Source organism: Pinus tabuliformis, chromosome 6, assembly GCF_031772625.1.
Source record: "Pinus tabuliformis cultivar Carrire ecotype Pingquan chromosome 6, CPIR1, whole genome shotgun sequence".
Lineage (NCBI taxonomy): Eukaryota > Viridiplantae > Streptophyta > Pinopsida > Pinales > Pinaceae > Pinus > Pinus tabuliformis.
This window is the reverse complement of record NC_142292.1, coordinates 1,962,706,075-1,962,724,155: the sequence shown is the minus strand read 5'-3', so window position 1 is coordinate 1,962,724,155 and position 18,081 is coordinate 1,962,706,075. Positions and strand designations below refer to the sequence as shown.

Below are 18,081 nucleotides of genomic sequence, written 5' to 3'. Positions count from 1 at the left end.
TGTTATGATGAAAATACCATCACAAAGGTAAGTTTGATTTAATGTTCACTCTTGATTTTTGAACAATATCTGGATGGGCTAATGCAGGGCTACCAAAAGAAGAGTTGTAGATATCATCTACAATTGATACTCATGTGCTAGGATAAAAGATCCTAAAAGAAACATGATGTGAAGAAGGTAGCAAACTATGAAGGAAGGCTTGATATGGACTAATGGATCACTTTCCGATGAAAGGAAGGAAGACATGACTAACATGATTCATAAATGAAAGTGATGGATGGTTTGTGCTCTATGAAGAAGTCCAAAAAGATGAATGCTCCATATCAGAGAAAATGAAATTCATGACATCGAAAGGAGGAGCCCTTCAAGCAGCTAAGTGTCCCATGATCTCCACCTAGAGAGCTGCTGGAAGCAAGTCCTTGGTTAAGAGGGAGCTTGGGTACATTCCTTTTATAGGAATGGGTGCATTCCTTCATTGGAATGGATATATATCCTCGCTAATTGAGAGGGAGAGGTAGACACATCATTCTTGTCTTCCCCTGGGAAGAAAGAATGGAGGATTGGGTAAGCATCTGACATCCGATACTCTTTGAGGATGTGGTAGGGCATATAAGATAAGAGTAGTCGTAGAGGACCGATATTATTTGAGGGTTGGGAATCCAAGATAAAGATAGTCTTGGTGGAACATACTCTAAGAGAACTCGGGTGGGGTATGTTCCGAGAGAGACAATGATGAGGGTGTCTATAAATCAATGGTTTCACCAACATTGTGCTATGATCTTGTGGAGAGATAGAGCTGTTAGCCAAGGCCTTGCTATGTGACAATGTTGGATGACATGATGCTAAACAAATGGGTTACCAATCTGACTTTTCTTATGAGAATTCTTCATATTTTTCTTATGAGAATTCTTCAGATTGAGAATGTCCAAGTACCTTGTATGGATTATGAATACCTCCCTAGCTAAGAGGGAGTGTTGAAATATGTAACTAGGTTCAGTCTTCATAATGACATATGTAAAGGCATGGGTTTCATGCTCAAGGAAAATTTATTTTTAGGTCAAGCACCCATTGAGTTCTTCTAGGTTTGTTTCGGTCTTCATAATGACATATGTAATCAAGATTTTATGTATTTAATGAAAAGGGAAAAATAAATTTATAATTGTTTTTCTTGAGGCATGGGTTTCATGCTCAAGAGAAATTTATTTTTAGGTCAAGACCCCATGGAGTGCTTCTAGGTTTGTCATAAAGTCAATTGAGTCATTGTCATGTATTGAAGATCCATTTGGGCATGTTACATATTGTAAAGAAAAATTTATTGAGTCAAAATAGAGTGAAAGATCCTCTAAGACCTCGTCATGGCACAAATATCAAGTCGGCCTACATGAAGGGACAAGTCGGCCTCAAGATAGCAATTCGTACCCCTCAAAAGGCTATATATAAGAAGGAACTCGACCTCATTTGGACACACTCTCAAGCAAGTTAGATCTCCTTAAGGAAGAAGCTGGAAAAGGATGAAGAAGAAGAAGAATCGAAGTTTTGGGCCTCTCTCTCTCTCTCTCTCTCTCTCTTTTGTTGGGGTTTCTACAGTTACTAGGCTAGACGAAATTATGAAGCTGCAAGGTCGAAGTTGTGAAGCTGCTTCAAGGTCGACGCTATGAAGCTGCTTCAAGGTCGAAGCTGTGAAGCTGCTTCAAGGTCGAAGCTGCTTCTAGGTCGAAGTTGCTAAAGCTGCATCAAGGTCCAAGTTGGTAGGTCGAAGTTGCTGAAGCTGCTAGGTTGAAGTTGCAGAAATTGTTGTTGGGTTGAAGTTGCTGGAAAAGTTGTTGGAAGGTTGATGTTTGTTGCGGGATGCTGTGTAAGGAAAGCTCATCAAGAAGGAAGGTTGACTTGGTCTTGAAGGGTCTTGGTCAAGGGTCATAGCTCTTGGAATTCGTTAATTGATGTTTTATAAGAAGAGAATAATTCTGGTGGATTTTCCTCTCAGTTGGAGAGGTTTTCGCCCTGGCTGATTGCCTACATCGTGTGTCTTGTTGTCTTATTGTTCTCCATTATTTGGTAGCTGTTTGATGATAGAAATCTCTAATAATAATAAAGGAAAGAAGAAGTTTAACAAGTAAAGTAAAAATACATCACAAGCAATTATCAAAGTAAGAGAAATCTTCTACATCTCACTGCCCTAGATTTCTCAACAAGGAGTTTGTTATGATTAGAGTTCTATTGCTAATTATAAATAAGGATGGAGAACTCCTTAAGAGATGTGTGGAAGATTATTGTTATTGGAGCTTAGCTCTTTAGGAGGTTGTCCCCTCGAAGAGGCAAGTGAATAGGAGTGGATTCCTCCCATAAAAGGATCTGCTGTAAGGTGTTGCCCTATCTTAAGAGTTTCATATTAATAATGTGCGTGGAGAATTTGTCTTATTATTGGATATTTTGCATTTGATTTATATTCAGATCTAAAGCACTTAACAGAAAATCTCTTTGCTAGTTCCAACATCAAGCAATTTATAATCTTTGTTTTGATCACTATATCATGTAAAGATCAATCTATAATATTTGTCCTGATCATTATAGCCTGAATACTTCAATTGCATGGTTCTTTATTCTTCAAGATTCAAACATACACAACATAACCAATCATTAAGAAGTTTATGCGAGGCTTCTTTTCAGGCAGGTCTCTATAAGCGTAACATTTTGCTCTGCCTTTGTGAGAAATCGATTGAGTGAGTACACTACATCGGGTACTGCTTCTACTCAATGTGTGTTAACCACTGCTTGTTGTCCAACATGCACCTTGCCATGTCTGTTATAGCGCCGTTTCTCTTTTCAACTACTCCATTGTACTATGGAGTATATGGTGTGATATATTGACATTGAATTCCTTCTCTTTCACAGAATTCAATGAATGTGTTGAAACAACACTCTCCATCATTATTTGTTCGGAGTATTTTTCTGCCAAGAATCCTTTTTGACCATTGGCTTAAAGTTTTGAAACTTATCAAAGACATGATTTTTGTTTATGAAAATATACACACATTGTAAAATCATCTACAATCAACAAAATGTACTTGGCGCCAGAGATGAAAACAACGCTATTTTGAACCACATATATCAATGGGCATGAGTGCAGGAACAACTATTTCCCTTTGAGCTTTTCCTTCATCTTGGGAAATGTTGTTGCTTTCTTGCAAGCCAAGCTTCTCACAGGTTGTTGTCTTTCTGTTCTTGAATATCTGGCAAACTAAATATTGTTTCTCTAGTGGAAAAAGATTATGAAAATTGAGTGAGCATACTTTTGATGCCAAAGGGTTGTGTTATTTTGTTTGTTGTTGGCTATCAAGCCATGTTCTATGGTTTCCTTATCATCAACTATCCTGAACAAGTCTCGTCCTTTCACGTTCTTGTCACTTTATCTATTACAAAGCATGTCACCTTCAAAAGCGACATCCAAGTGTGGGTCATGAATACCAATGTCTTGCTTTTCGTTTGGATCTGGACATTGCCCTTTCCTTCAACAAAGTGGTCCACTATGTCCAAACACCAGAGTCAAATTGTTTTTCTTCTTCTACAAAATCAAGGAACTAATATTTTTGGGTGTTGAAAATGTATGGAAGTTCATGAATCATTATACCAATCATTGAACTTACCATCTTATGTATCCTTGTTTTCTGCTATGGATGCATAGAATTCTTCCTCTTTGTGTTTCACTACATTGGCTTGATTCTTTTCAGATTGCTGGGCATTTGTAGTTGTGTCTCTTGGTTGTGTTGTTTATTTCATTATCGTTTTCTACAGACTATTCATATGTGCTATCTTTCTACAATAAAACTAGTTTATCAATTCTCTAGATTTTTGTATACCTTATTTATTTATGGATATGCAAACCCAAATATAATTTAAAAGCACCTCCAACTCTGACAGTACCTCCATCCTCCTTCCTTCACTCCTTAAGGATGGACTTAATGCTTTGTACTTGTTTCTATGTCGCTTTAAGGATGGACTTAATGCTTTGTACTTGTTTCTATGTCGCTTTAAGGTCTGACACCTTGCACAAATCTAGCTTGGGTGGGTACACCATTTTTAGCAGAGTATCCCAGCCCATATATTGGGTGTGACTTCCTGCTCTCCCTGTGGGAACAACTGGCTGTATGCCTGGTAGTGACTCCTCTACCAGGCCTACCATCGTCAGACATAACTCATTCATGGAACCCGTAAAGCGACATAGAATCCAATTTTATGATGTATGATTGTGACTTCCTGCTGGACAGTTTAACGCATGATGTTAGAATGTCAAGAGACAAATCAGCTTGACCCTTCCAAACGGAGGTTGCCACTTTACTAGAGCAGATGAGAATGTAATGTGGTCCCGAGGGGGCTGACATGACACCCAACCACACGGCTGTCCAAATGAGTTAAACTGTACAGGAGGATATGGAGGCTCTCCATCAAGGCGTAGGATACAGATTCACGGATGACGTTAGGGGGCCAAGGTTAATGCTTTGCTTGCCTAAATGGGAGGTTTACCACACGGGGGTTACTACCATGTGGACCTGAAGGGGCAGACATGACTCTCAACCTCACTGCTACATTAGAGGTTGTCCATCATTTGGTTAGGGAGCAAGGCAACTTACTGGAGGTATAAGGTTACCACTGGCTATAGTGGGCCTACAGGGCTACCAGGCGTTACCTCCCAGCCTCCTAGTGTTGGTAGTGGTTGTCCCTTTGCCGATCATCTATTTATCCATCCTGCCTATCTATCTGGCCTACCATCCTGTGCCACATCTGACTTGTTGGACCCACATGTAGACTTCAAGACAGTATCACTCCTTGACTCAAATATTTTCCTTCAGAACTCACAAATCCATCCCAATAATTATTTGATTTGGCTAAGGCACAAAGCCCTGTTTGGCTAACCCTGGTACCTAGTCCACTGTATTCACGATGAGCTAGGAAAGAGAACCATCATTAATGATAGCCCCACATGAGTCTCAGTGCCTTAGTGATTCCAGGACAAGGCATAGGGGTGTTGATGCCCTTTTTAAAGGTGTGACATACTATTATTTGCACCCAATGGCTTACGGCTCAGTGTTGCTTCAAGCTCAATATTGCCTGCACGGAGTGAGCCGCATACGAGTATGGTCAATTTCATTCCTGAGATGGCGTCAGACCCAAGAACACCATGCCTTGTAGTCAATGGTCACTCCTGGTCTTATCCGATGGGCCCTATGCAAGCTCGGAAGATGAAGCGTCAGAATAGAGTTAGGCTGGCTCACCTGCTTATGGTGCTTGGTATTCTCAATAGCCGAAGGCGAGCTCCTTCATTAGAGTCTTAAAGCAAGCTAGAAAGAGAACCTTAATTAGAGTCTTAAAGAAAGAAGTAGAACCGGATATGTAGAACCTTATATCTCGTATAAGATAGAGAATCCGAGTGGAAGGGCAGGGAGAGTAGTAAGCTCATTCAATCAATAATACAGGAATATCATGAATTCAATCAATAAGTATCACCTGATCTTATAAGAAGCAGACAAGCAATAAGCACTGAGAGCTCTCTTTATTCGAGTTGTTCTTATCAAGGCAGCATCCGGACTACCTGTGCAAAGCAGTAGCCTTTTCTGATTCGGTCGATCGAGCTGACTGGGTTTGAGGAACGATTGACCGGCTTAGATGGAACGCGTGGCCACATCCGAGTGCGGTGAAATGGTCACGGACTATTAGCTGTGGTATGAACTACCCCACTTCCTGCTCGCTTGCTTTCTTCAGTAGTACTCTTGGAAAGAGAGAATATCACCGCGTGAACATAGTGCTCGCCTTTCCTTTCGTCAACAACCGGTACACAAGCAAAGCAAGCAAGAAAGTCAGCGGGACCAGCAACCGGACTCTTCCGGCACTGCAACCGCTACAAGCGGAATTTCATAACCTCGCATATCATAATCATATGTAGTACTCGTTTAGGAAGAAGAGTAGGCAGCTGTTGGAATAGGAACTGGTATATTTCCGGTACTAGCAGCTGGAGCAGGAATAGTAGCTCTTCTTTCGGCAAGGCTTGGCCAGACCAATAGGTGATACGTGGTACCCAGGAGAAGAATGAAGTCAGTGTTCTGGAAAAAGAGAACAGGGTAGGAACAGTTAAGTAAAAGGAAGGCACAGAGTGGTGAGGGCGAGTAGAAATCCTAATCTAGATAGTAACAACGAACGGATAGGCACGCTCGGGTTGGTAGTCATGATATAGGTAAGCATTGTCTTTTGATAGAAAACATCTATTTTGCTATACCTATGAGCATCAGCCGTAGACCTGCTGCGTGGGAGGACCGAACGGAAGCAAAAGTAAGTTAGGTGGGCCAGGCAGTGCCAGGAGCTATTACTTACTTAAACATTTCTATTTGCTTTCTTAAGAAGTGCTTGCCTAATTCTATTCTCCATTCCAATAAGGGGCCAGATCAGTTTGTAAATCACTATGAATGGATGGGTTTAGGCCTGGCACAAGAAGAAAGAAGAATGAATGTCTCTTAGTTCAAGTTCATGATTCATTTAGTTGTTTCTCCGAACGAACGCATAAAGCCCGCGACGCTCCTTTATTTACCTCGTAGTCCTCGTTTAGCTTTCCCTACAACCTGCCAATTGACCCAAAGAGGTGAGGGCGGTCTGTCCCTTATCCTCCCTCGTCCTAGGTGCCTTGATGTCCAGTGTGGCCCTACGGACTGGGTTACCCGAGGAAGCACCCCAGTCCTAAAGGCAGGAAGTGGCTAATGATACTTTTTGGTTGGAAGGAAAGCGAGCGCAGCGAGTGAGCTAAGCGAGTAGTAGCGAGTTTCATGGAGCGAGGAGCGTTATCGAAGCGTTAGCGAAGCATTATCGAAGCTAAGAGGTGTTAGTCCAAGTCAAAAGAGATAGGGGGGATTATTATATACGTAAAATGTCAAAAGAATTACACGTTTCTTACTATGATATCAATACTAGATTGAGTCAAGGAGTGATACTGTCTTGAAGTCTACATGTGGGTCTAACAAGTCAGATGTGGCACAGGATGGTAGGCCAGATAGATAGGCAGGATGGATAAATAGATGATCGGCAAAGGGACAACCACTACCAACACTAGGAGGCTGGGAGGTAACGCCTGGTAGCCCTGTAGGCCCACTACAGCCAGTGGTAACCTTATACCTCCAGTAAGCTGCCTTGCTCCCTAACCAAATGATGGACAACCTCTAATGCAGCAGTGAGGTTGAGAGTCATGTCTGCCCCTTCAGGTCCACACAGTAGTAACCCCCGTGTGGTAAACCTCCCATTTAGGCAAGCAGAGCATTAACCTTGGCCCCCTAATGTCATCCGTGAATCTGTATCCTACGCCTTGATGGAGAGCCTCCATATCCTCCTGTACAGTTTAACTCATTTGGACAGCCGTGTGGTTGGGTGTCATGTCAGCCCCCTCGGGACCACATTACATTCTCATCTGCTCTAGTAAAGTGGCAACCTTCGTTTGGAAGGGTCAAGCTGATTTGTCTCTTGACATTCTAACATCATGCGTTAAATTGTCCAGCAGGAAGTCACAATCATACATCATAAAATTGGATTCTATGTCGCTTTACAGGTTCCATGAATGAGTTATGTCTGACGATGGTAGGCCTGGTAGAGGAGTCACTACCAGGCATACAGCCAGTTGTTCCCACAGGGAGAGCAGGAAGTCACACCCAATATATGGGCTAGGATACTTTGCTAAAAATGGTGTACCCACCCAAGCTAGATTTGTGGGATACTCTGCTAAAAATGGTGTACCCACCCAAGCTAGATTTGTGCAAGGTGTCAGACCTTAAAACGACATAGAAACAAGTACAAAGCATTAAGTCCATCCTTAAAAAAGTACAATAGGGTGCTAACCACCCTTTAGGATAAGTATCCAGTAAGCAACCAACAAGAAAGTCAGATACCAACATAGATCTGGACAACCAACAAGGAAGTCACACCCCAGACAACAAGTCCTTGAAGGTCGGGACATATAGCTCAGCGGTTAGAGCCTTTATCGGGTCGCAGGGTTCGAGTCCCGCTATGTCCGGCATACCAACAAGGAAGTCACACCCAATATACCAGAATGATGATTCCTAGAAGGCATGGTGTTCCTGGGTTTGACGCCATCTCAGGAATGAAATTGACCATACTCGTATGCGGCTCACTCCGTGCAGGCAATATTGAGCTTGAAGCAACACTGAGCCGTAAGCCATTGGGTGCAAATAATAGTACGTCACACCTTTAAAAAGGGCATCAACACCCCTATGCCTTGTCCTGGAATCACTAAGGCACTGAGACTCATGTGGGGCTATCATTAATGATGGTTCTCTTTCCTAGCTCATCATGAATACAGTGGACTAGGTACCAGGGTTAGCCAAACAGGGCTTTGTGCCTTAGCCAAATCAAATAATTATTGGGATGGATTTGTGAGTTCTGAAGGAAAATATTTGAGTCAAGGAGTGATACTGTCTTGAAGTCTACATGTGGGTCCAACAAGTCAGATGTGGCACAGGATGGTAGGCCAGATAGATAGGCAGGATGGATAAATAGATGATCGGCAAAGGGACAACCACTACCAACACTAGGAGGCTGGGAGGTAACGCCTGGTAGCCCTGTAGGCCCACTACAGCCAGTGGTAACCTTATACCTCCAGTAAGCTGCCTTGCTCCCTAACCAAATGATGGACAGCCTCTTATGCAGCAGTGAGGTTGAGAGTCATGTCTGCCCCTTCAGGTCCACACGGTAGTAACCCCCGTGTGGTAAACCTCCCATTTAGGCAAGCAAAGCATTAACCTTGGCCCCCTAACGTCATCCGTGAATCTGTATCCTACGCCTTGATGGAGAGCCTCCATATCCTCCTGTTCAGTTTAACTCATTTGGACAGCCATGTAGTTGGGTGTCATTTCAGCCCCCTCGGGACCACATTACATTCTCATCTGCTCTAGTAAAGTGGCAACCTCCGTTTGGAAGGGTCAAGCTGATTTGTCTCTTGACATTCTAACATCATGCGTTAAACTGTCCAGCAGGAAGTCACAATCATACATCATAAAATTGGATTCTATGTCGCTTTACGGGTTCCATGAATGAGTTATGTCTGAATAGGTGCCATCTTTCTACAATAAAACTAGTTTATCAATTCTCTAGATTTTTGTATTTTTTGTACTCGAAGATTTGATACCAACTTCATTTGGTTTCCATATACTTTATTCTGCCCTTGAGCTTGGTGGCAAGGGTAATTTTCAAAGCTCTGCTACCACTTCCACTGCCTAACTATTTTTTCTGTCTATGTTTCTGCAGCGGCTTATTCCTTAAATGTTCAAATGTAATGTCAGGCCCTTTGATGTGATATTAAGAATTTCAACAATGTTTTCGTACAAGGTTGGGCTACTTTTCAAAGTTGTGATTGCCAAATCTTCCTCTTTTATCTTCCTATTTTTTTTTTAATTGATCCCCTTATAACTTCGATTTTAGGAGATGTTCCTGAGGGAGTCTCGTCCTCTCATTTGAACTGAAAATAACTTGCTTTTGAGATGGAAAGTCCCAATCTTTATCATATGTTTCAGGCATTTCTCGCAGTTGATGGCAGATGCAAACACATCCACACTATTTTATGCTTCAGTTAACATGTTGTCAGTCATTGATAGCCTTTTGAGCATCATTTCATTTTGGTTTTTTGCATCAATTTTGGCACGGGCTTCCTTGTTAATGGGGCTTCCTACCTTTTTTTTCTTATCCCAGCTAGAATTTGTACTCAAAAATAGTTGTGATTTTCTGTATCCAAGTAAAATTTTTACCGTGAAATTTATTTATAGATTCTAGCATTATGCTAGCCATCTTAAATTCTGAGCACACAAAACCAAATGAACCAAACACCAAAATTCTGAAGATTCAATGTCAAAATGTCTTCACTTCTGTTAGTTTTACCTGTTGCTTGGTTACTGTTCTCCTTCACAGCAGCTTGGCACATTCAGCAGAACTGTGCCTTTTGTGAGTTTTACCTGTTGCTTGGTTATTGTTCTCATTCATAACAACATGGTGCATTCACCAGATCTGCACAGCATTGGTTTCATTGCGGCATGATGATCTTTGGATGAGGGTGCAGTAGTAGAAAAATCTAAAAGATGGAACACTGCTTTTTGTAAGCTTCCAGCTGGACCAGCAGTGAGGGTGCAGGCATGCATGTGGCAGCCATAGAAATTGTTATTTTTGACTTTAGTAAGTGCTGTTCTGAAAATAAAATTTTAGTTCTAGGAAAAGCACTGATCATTAGGACATCAAGTTCTGTTTGTGCTTTTGACAGTTCCTGGAGGGCACAGTGGACTTGAGGATTGAGGTACATGCATTCATGCATGCTGGACATGCTATTCAAGGCACCTAGGGTTAGGTTCTTGCTTGTCTATGGGGTGCAATAGTTGAAATTTATTGTAAAGCTCTGCTTCTATAAAAGCAAGAGGCTACTGTTAAACAGTCGATGTTTCTTTTGCAAATTGCTAGTGATCAGCAAGTTTGCTGTCAATTTTCTTTTCAGAGGTATAGGAAAGTGATGCGATTTATTGAAGTATTGTGTGCTGGTGAAAAAATTTACTTCACAAAATCACATAGCTAATAATCTTTCAGCCCTAAGCCAAATCCTATTTTTCCAAAGATGCTATTAAGTCCAGATCTGCAACGAAAAATCATCATAGGCAATATATAGAGTTTAGAAACCCTATATACATAATTGTTAGGTCATTTCAATAGCCTTTAGAGCGAGATCTAACCCTCAAATAAGATCTGAAAATTTTGTTAGCAACCAGCAGCTAAACCAACAACAAAATCACATCTGAAAAATACAAATTAAGCTTGTTAAACCAGCGTGGCATTAATATGGCTGTTGGTTAAATCAATGTAATAAATGAATAACAAATTCACCCAAAAATCAGATCCGCAAAACAATTTGGGACAGCAAACATATATCTTTATATTTCACATGAAAGATGATTATAGTACAACCAGTGTCATTATTGGAACCGGTGGAACTGACCAGTTTGAGCCCCAAACTGATTCGATTAGAGGGTTGGAATTGGGAAGGGCCGGTTTGGTACCGAACTGGCTGGTTCCGTACAATGCAACCAAGGACCTTCCAAATGCAAATTTGAATTTATTTTATTTTATTTTAGTGGGGCTGCCTAATATTCAAGCCTAGGGTCCTATGATTGCTTATGCAATTAATGGTAATGTTAAGAATGGCCCTACAATTGCTATGCAATTAATGGTGTAATGTTAAGAATGACCCCACTATTGGTATGCAATTAATAAATTCATCCTTTTACTTAAATTTTAATATTACCATTAATTGTTTTAGGATGTTTGAGAGTGGTCCTGACCTCATTGATCCCACTCAAAATCCAGCAGACTTAATAGTTTTTAGGATTTCAGGATTGCAACGTTTCCATTGGGTTTTGTCATGTACGAGGGTATGGAACTGTCATTTAATGAAGAGCACCATGCCCTCTATGTACCTTGATGTTACTGGCATTGATTGTTGAACTCCTTTGTCATGACCCTAGTAAAAATGTGCCCATCACTCAAACAAAATTTTGACTTCAAACGTTAAGCTTTTTTTATCTTATTTTAATGCTTAGCGGTTGATATTGATGACAGAGATCCCAATATAGGCAATGATTTTAATGATATGCGGGTATTTGGTGTAGCATGATTTTTTTTTGGATGCTAGAGGTCATCTTGAGCCTGTTTGTTGATGTATTTTTGGTTTAGAGATGGATTGCACTTGGTGCTATTTTGGTTATAAATGAGAACTTTGTGTATTCATGTATAAATGGTTTGGATTCATATGGCTGCACATGAATATTCTATGTATTTTTTGGTTAGCTATTTTTTTTGGTCTGTTTTTTACTGGTTCCAACCAGTTCCCAGTTCAGGGGTCTACTGGTTTGGTCAACAGTTCGTTTCTGGGGTTTGAACTTTGAAGTGTGCAAAAATGTCTTTGCCCCAATTAATGTCAATGCTTTAATAGATTGGATTATATTTGCTGATTAATGAGTGTTAACTGCATGTTCAGGACATAAAACCGTTTAGTATTACCTCTCATGCTTTGCTTTCTCACTATAAGTAGCAGGAGATCAGTAAGAGTAACACCAATCTTTATACATGTTAAATAATTCTGATGTATCTATATTTGACTCCTGTACAACTGTCTTTTCTTGCACTTAATATATGTGCTTTGGCTCACCATATGTAATTTTAGGTGTACTCTCTATAGTAACCTATTGTATAGGCCTTATAGACTTAGATAGCCGACTTCTGATCTCTCGTTCCCCGACCCCCACACACACGCATATATTTGAACAATACTCCTGCCTGAAGGAGTTTGAACTAGTGGTTACCTTTCCTGCACACGTGCATGCACCCACACATATATGGACAATTACAGGCAGACTAGTGGTTGAAGAACTAAATGTGACTGAACTAGTGGTTACTTTCTTCCTGTATTAGTACGGCATGCTATAGATCATTCAAGACTAACTTGCATGAAACATGGAAATATCTGGAATTTTCCGGAACAGAGTCGGCTGAAAATGTGATTTATGTGTGTGTGCATAATTTTTTTTTTTTTACAAATAAGTTAATAACACGTTTTGCAAGAAAAAAAATAATAACACATAAATGACATTTTAGAAGGGAAATCCAGTCTATATTAATTCGCAAAGATGATTACATGATGCAACATCCAAAAATTATCCTTATAGATTAAGCTATACATCCAAGATTCCAAAATCAGCCTTTATACATGAGGCTATACATCCAAAATCAGCCTTTATATGTGGTTCTATTTGCTGAAACTAAAATAAAAGATGAGCTAAAGACAAGTACAATTACATATCTTAATAATCCTCATTCTCATCCTCATTAACAGAAATAGAACTAGAGTGTGGATTGCTTAGAGATAAGTTAACTTGTGGAGTGATTAAAGATAAATTTTAGTGGTAGATTAATTTCTTTCGGCCATAGAAAGGCCCCACGCACTCCTTGGGTGCTTGAGTGAGCCTGCACAAGCAAATTCAGTGACAGAAATGAGGCAGATTTGAGCCGAAACTTAGCCGAAATGTTTCGGATGTGCTTCCAAATTAGGAGCTCTATAAAAACATTTCGGCTGTGTTTTGGCAGCATTTTGGTGCATTTCCAGTACGGGTATGCTAGCTTGCTGGCTGTTTCATGCAACATAGGTTCAAGGCCTTCATATTCATTTCACTCTAAAAGGGTCATCTCTAATGTCGAGGCTGTTTGGTGGATTCTACCAAACTAAAAAGGTATCTGCTTTTTTGCAGGGTATGGCTGTTAATATTTGATGATTTCTCCTGTTCAACTGTGGAAGTAAATGTCTTTAATGGCAAATCCATTTTAAGTGTGCAAGCAGTCTCTGCCATTGAAAGTGGTGTGCCTAGCTCTACAAATTGATATTTCCCCTGGAAAGGTGCTCCCAGAACTACATTGACAAGGTTCCTCATTTGGTACCAAGATAGTGTTGAGTAGGTATCCTGGAGGGCTTTTTACGTTGTTTAACTGAAGGATACAATTATGTCTAGCGTAGAATATGTCGGTTTAGAATCTGGATAAATGAAGAGGGTATTTGTAGGATTTTGCTTATTTAATGTTACTTTGGTGTCTTTACATGCAAAGACAAGTGTGCACCATCTGTTCTTTCTTTGTTTTTATGCTCATCATAGAGAACCACATATTTTGGCTTTGGTGCACAAAATTGCATTCGCCATGGATGTTTCATATGAGTATGATAATTAGGTACATTTTTCTTTCACTCATGATTTATGTTGCAAGTATGCTATGAACTTTCAGGGCAGGGATCAAAATGAAGTTACATTTTAGTAACATGTTGGTTGCTATTGTTCGCTCGGTCTTTTTAACTTTTGAGTTTGCATTCTTATGTGTCCAGTCTTACATTTCTGTCGTGAACAAAATTGCTGAGGTCACTGGAAAAATTATGGGTTTTTGTTAGTGTGGTTTATATGTTGTGTATAAATGATTATATTCATCTGATGCATTTAATATTAGATTCTGCTCTTGAAATAATATCAAAAGTAATCTGTTGCTAATTGAAAGACTGTTTCGTTATGTAGTATGAAAGTTGAAAACAATGGCCACTTGGAGTGGAGTATTGATTTCACGACTGAGAAAATGTAGCAGTCAATGAAATTTTATAGTGTGTTGTTTTTCGAGTATATCTGTTTCACCTGTGAGGCATACGGTTTGTAGGTAATAAACCTTTAGTTCAAATCATATTTTTGTTGGATATGAGAAAAAGTTGCATTATTCACTTAACATATGATAGGAAGAGTTGGTTTACATGATTGATATTGCACCTAATTAGGATCTCATATAGTGAGGCTATCTTTCTCGGAAGTTATCTTTGCATTCTGGAATCTCATTCCCAGATTTCTGCAATTGATTTTTTGTTTGTTTGTCTAAATGTAGGTGGCTATGCTTACATTATATTAGAGTACATTATTACAAACACAGGGACTGACGAACTCAAGTATGATAGGAAGAGTTGGTTTACATGATTGATATTGCACCTAATGAGGATCTCATATAGTGAGGCTATCTTTCTTGGAAGTTATCTTTGCATTCTGGAATCTCATTCCCAGATTTCTGCAATTGATTTTTTTTGTCTAAATGTAGGTGACTATGCGTACATTACATTACATTAGAGTAAATTATTACAAACACGTGGACTGATGAACTCAAGTATGTACTTGGGTGCTTTCTCAGCAGTTAAGGGGCAGGGAGGCAAGATACGTTCTATGTCAGTGATATACCTTAACCTTTAATGATGCTATAAACACTACAGCAAACAGTGTTCAAAATATGTACCTTGCACTGTTTTAAATATTAATTGTGCATGTCAAGAAGATCAATTCTTATGAAATAAATTTTTAAAATCAACTGGTGAAGTACAGACTGACAAGTGGACTGGCTGACGAATTCAAATGTTTATTTGGTGTCGGGGGGGGGGGGGTGGTGGTGGGTTGGGGCAGGGAAGCAAGGTAGGTTCTAAGTTGGCGATGCTTTAGCTCTTTAATGATGATATACCACTATGCCATAATGTTCGAATTAGGATCACTTGCAGTGTTCTAAATATCAACTCTTGATTTCAAAAAGAAAAGTTATATATATATATATATATATATATATATATATATATATCATAGTTTCAAAACTAGGCCGGTCTGACTTGGTTGACTAAGCCATACCTGTGCCCGGACTGACTAGGTCAATAATCAGGTTCAGCGACCTGTCCGTTACCTAACAGGGAACAGGCTGAGTTGGTCACAGCGGCCGGTCCGTTACCGAACAGGCCGAGTTGGTCTCAGTGGCTGGTCCGTTACCGAACAGGCCGAGTTGGTCACCAACTTGGTTGTTTTGGTTACGGACTGTCTGGACCGACCAAGCCAGAATTAAACCGACGAGTCTCGGTGGCGGGAAAAAAAGGCAAGCTGGGCAGACTTGAAATCATTTTTTTTGTTTAAACTATTTCCTAGCCCCTCTACCCCTCTCCCATGCCTATAACGGTGACCCAATCCCCTCATATGTCCTCACAGCTATCTCATTGCATTTGTGAGGAGTTTGTGAGCAGTTGGAGTTGGTTTTTGGAGCAGCATTGAGGAGGTTCTTGGGCGATCTTTGGAGCAATATTGAGGAGTTGGTTTTTGGGGCAGCATTGGTTGTGTTTTTTCTCTGATCTCTATATATGACATGTATTGGACAGTGCACTGGGTGCCATTTTGATATAATAGATATATTCATGAGCATATTTTGATCAGGTGTTGTCTTCTCTCTATTATTCTAATGCTTTGAGTTTGGAAACATGAATGAAAGTCTTTTGAAATATGGTTTCTCATTAAAATTAAATATTTAATGTACTTTTTACAAAGACCGAGTCATTGGAATCAACTAGTTCGAGTCGAGACTGAGTTGGAGTTGACCCTCGATCGGTTCCGAGTCCGAGTCCGAGTTTTAAAACATTGATATATATATATATATAGATATGCCGAAACTGAGTCATGCACTCTGAGTCACTCACTGATACAAAATTAATGGAAGTACAGAACCAGTTATTGAAAACAGAATCACCTAGAACAAAAATAGGGATAATGTTCTGTAGTCTGAGGACCAGAACTCTATATATATCCAACCATACCTGAAAAAACACAGGACAACATTTCTTTTACCAGTGCCATATCTCAAGAATGACCTTTATGTGCCACATTATAGACCATGCACTGAAGAGACACTCTGCAGCTCATTTGAAGGTGTGCACATCTGTTCTAGCAATACATCTAGAATGTAAATGGTATGAAGAACACAAACTGGAGGATAAAGTCTTCCAACACAGGTTATCTCAGCTTAAGGCTGCAAAAGGCCCTGCCATACAAGTTCGAAAGGTTCTAAACAATGGCACAAAATCATTTGTGAGCTTTCTCTGGGATGCCTGTAGTATAGGTGCATGTGAAGAGCTATTTGTTAATAAAACACCCGAAAAGGCAAGTCTGATACAGCCTAGATATAACTCTTCCTGAGTTAGCAGAATTCCCTATTGGCCACTAGGATTTTTAAATAGTGTGCAATTACATATAATATTGTATGGTAAAATCCATTAAGGGTAAATATGAAAATGTTGTTACCTGCTGCCAATAGTTGGAAACGGCAGTTTACTGAACATGATAAGTTCATGGTACTCTGCATATTGTAAATTACTAATAATGAGATTCTAGAGTAGTTGGAAAATATCTAAATTTGCATAAAAGCACAATCCTAAGGTTTTGCAGCCAACACAGAACTAAAATGGCCTGATGTTTAAGCGAAAAAACTTTGCCATTAAAGCCATATTTTTCTTGTACGTTTCTTATGTATCCTAAAACACCTTGATCATCAAGCATAAACTTTAGAATCTGGTTCCTTTAAATAGAACCAAAGACATAGAAGTGTTTCAAGGGTTCAGGAGCCAGCCATGGTTTTGGAGCAATTTTCTTTTTGTTTTACCAAAGTCAGACTTGCAAGTTCCTTCCTTCAAAGCGGTTTTCAAAATCCCTTTTGTTATGCATATGGGTATAAACATCAAATGCAACAATGCTTCATCTTATTACTGACAAATAATGCAAACTTGGCCATCATTACACAAGACCAACATGCCTTGGCCTTCTGAATCTGTCTGAAAAGGTCATTTACATGCGTTGAGCATTCATAGTATTAATTCCTTAAAGCAAAGTTTGAAGTCAGTGGTTTGTCTTCATCTAACAAACAAATATAATTCACTGCTAACATAGAAGGGCCGCTAGCTTTGTCTCAGTCTTGCCTAGTAAGCTAAATGTTTTGCTTTTGGTGTCCCAGGAGTGCATGGAGCAGTTTTACGTGTATGGAATCATATACTTACGCTGGAGGGTAACTTGGGCCGGATTGTATGCTGTGAGGCTATTGTCCATAGACAAACAAGTTTCTCAAGACTTGGTGGTCTATGATTGCAGAGAGTTGTAGAGCCAAGAAGAGTCATGTGAAACATCAGCTAAGTCTGGTCTGAAGGAATAAGAGATCCTTTACTGTGTTGGGAATATTGAACAACTACTTTGTGGTTTTGAGGAATGTATAGCAGTAGCAGCTAGGATGAAAGGCTTTGATCAATTGTGTTGAAGGCTATATGATGCTGTATAAAAATGTAATGAACACTCAAATCATAGGCAAGTTTTTGAAATGATTGTCAAAGATGAAGACACAAAAGGGGGTTTGATTGGATGCCCTAAACATAGTATACATTAGTTTTGCACATTTTCAGCATTTGTGCGTTTGTTATGTGGATTTTCTAGTGTGACCCAGTATGTCAATGACATTGCAATTGCTGAGATTTGAAAGTGAGTAGTCTTTTTTTATCTTGACTATTGGGCGATATGATTTGATTCAAGCTGTAGGAGACATGGCTAAGGGAAACCACTAGGTCTATAAGGCTTACCTTGGAAGAGTTTTGTTTGGCCCTTTGGTTAGTGATTGGTGGTGATGATGTGGCAAGAGGCTTTA

At 39.8% G+C, this 18,081-nt stretch overlaps 1 protein-coding gene across 3 annotated transcripts in view; it reads left to right on the top strand.

Moving 5' to 3' along the window:
• Positions 1-17,679, top strand: part of LOC149267021 (uncharacterized) — a 37,296-nt gene extending 19,617 nt beyond the window's left edge. For 2 of the 3 annotated variants that reach the window (XM_089431331.1, XM_089431321.1), the window contains exon 2: positions 17,404-17,679. The gene's annotated coding sequence lies outside the window, so the exon portion shown is untranslated. Of the gene's footprint in view, positions 1-13,325; positions 13,885-17,403 lie in introns of those variants that run through there. The other variant, XM_089431326.1, reaches the window with a different exon arrangement.
• The last annotated feature ends 402 nt before the right edge of the window (positions 17,680-18,081 follow it).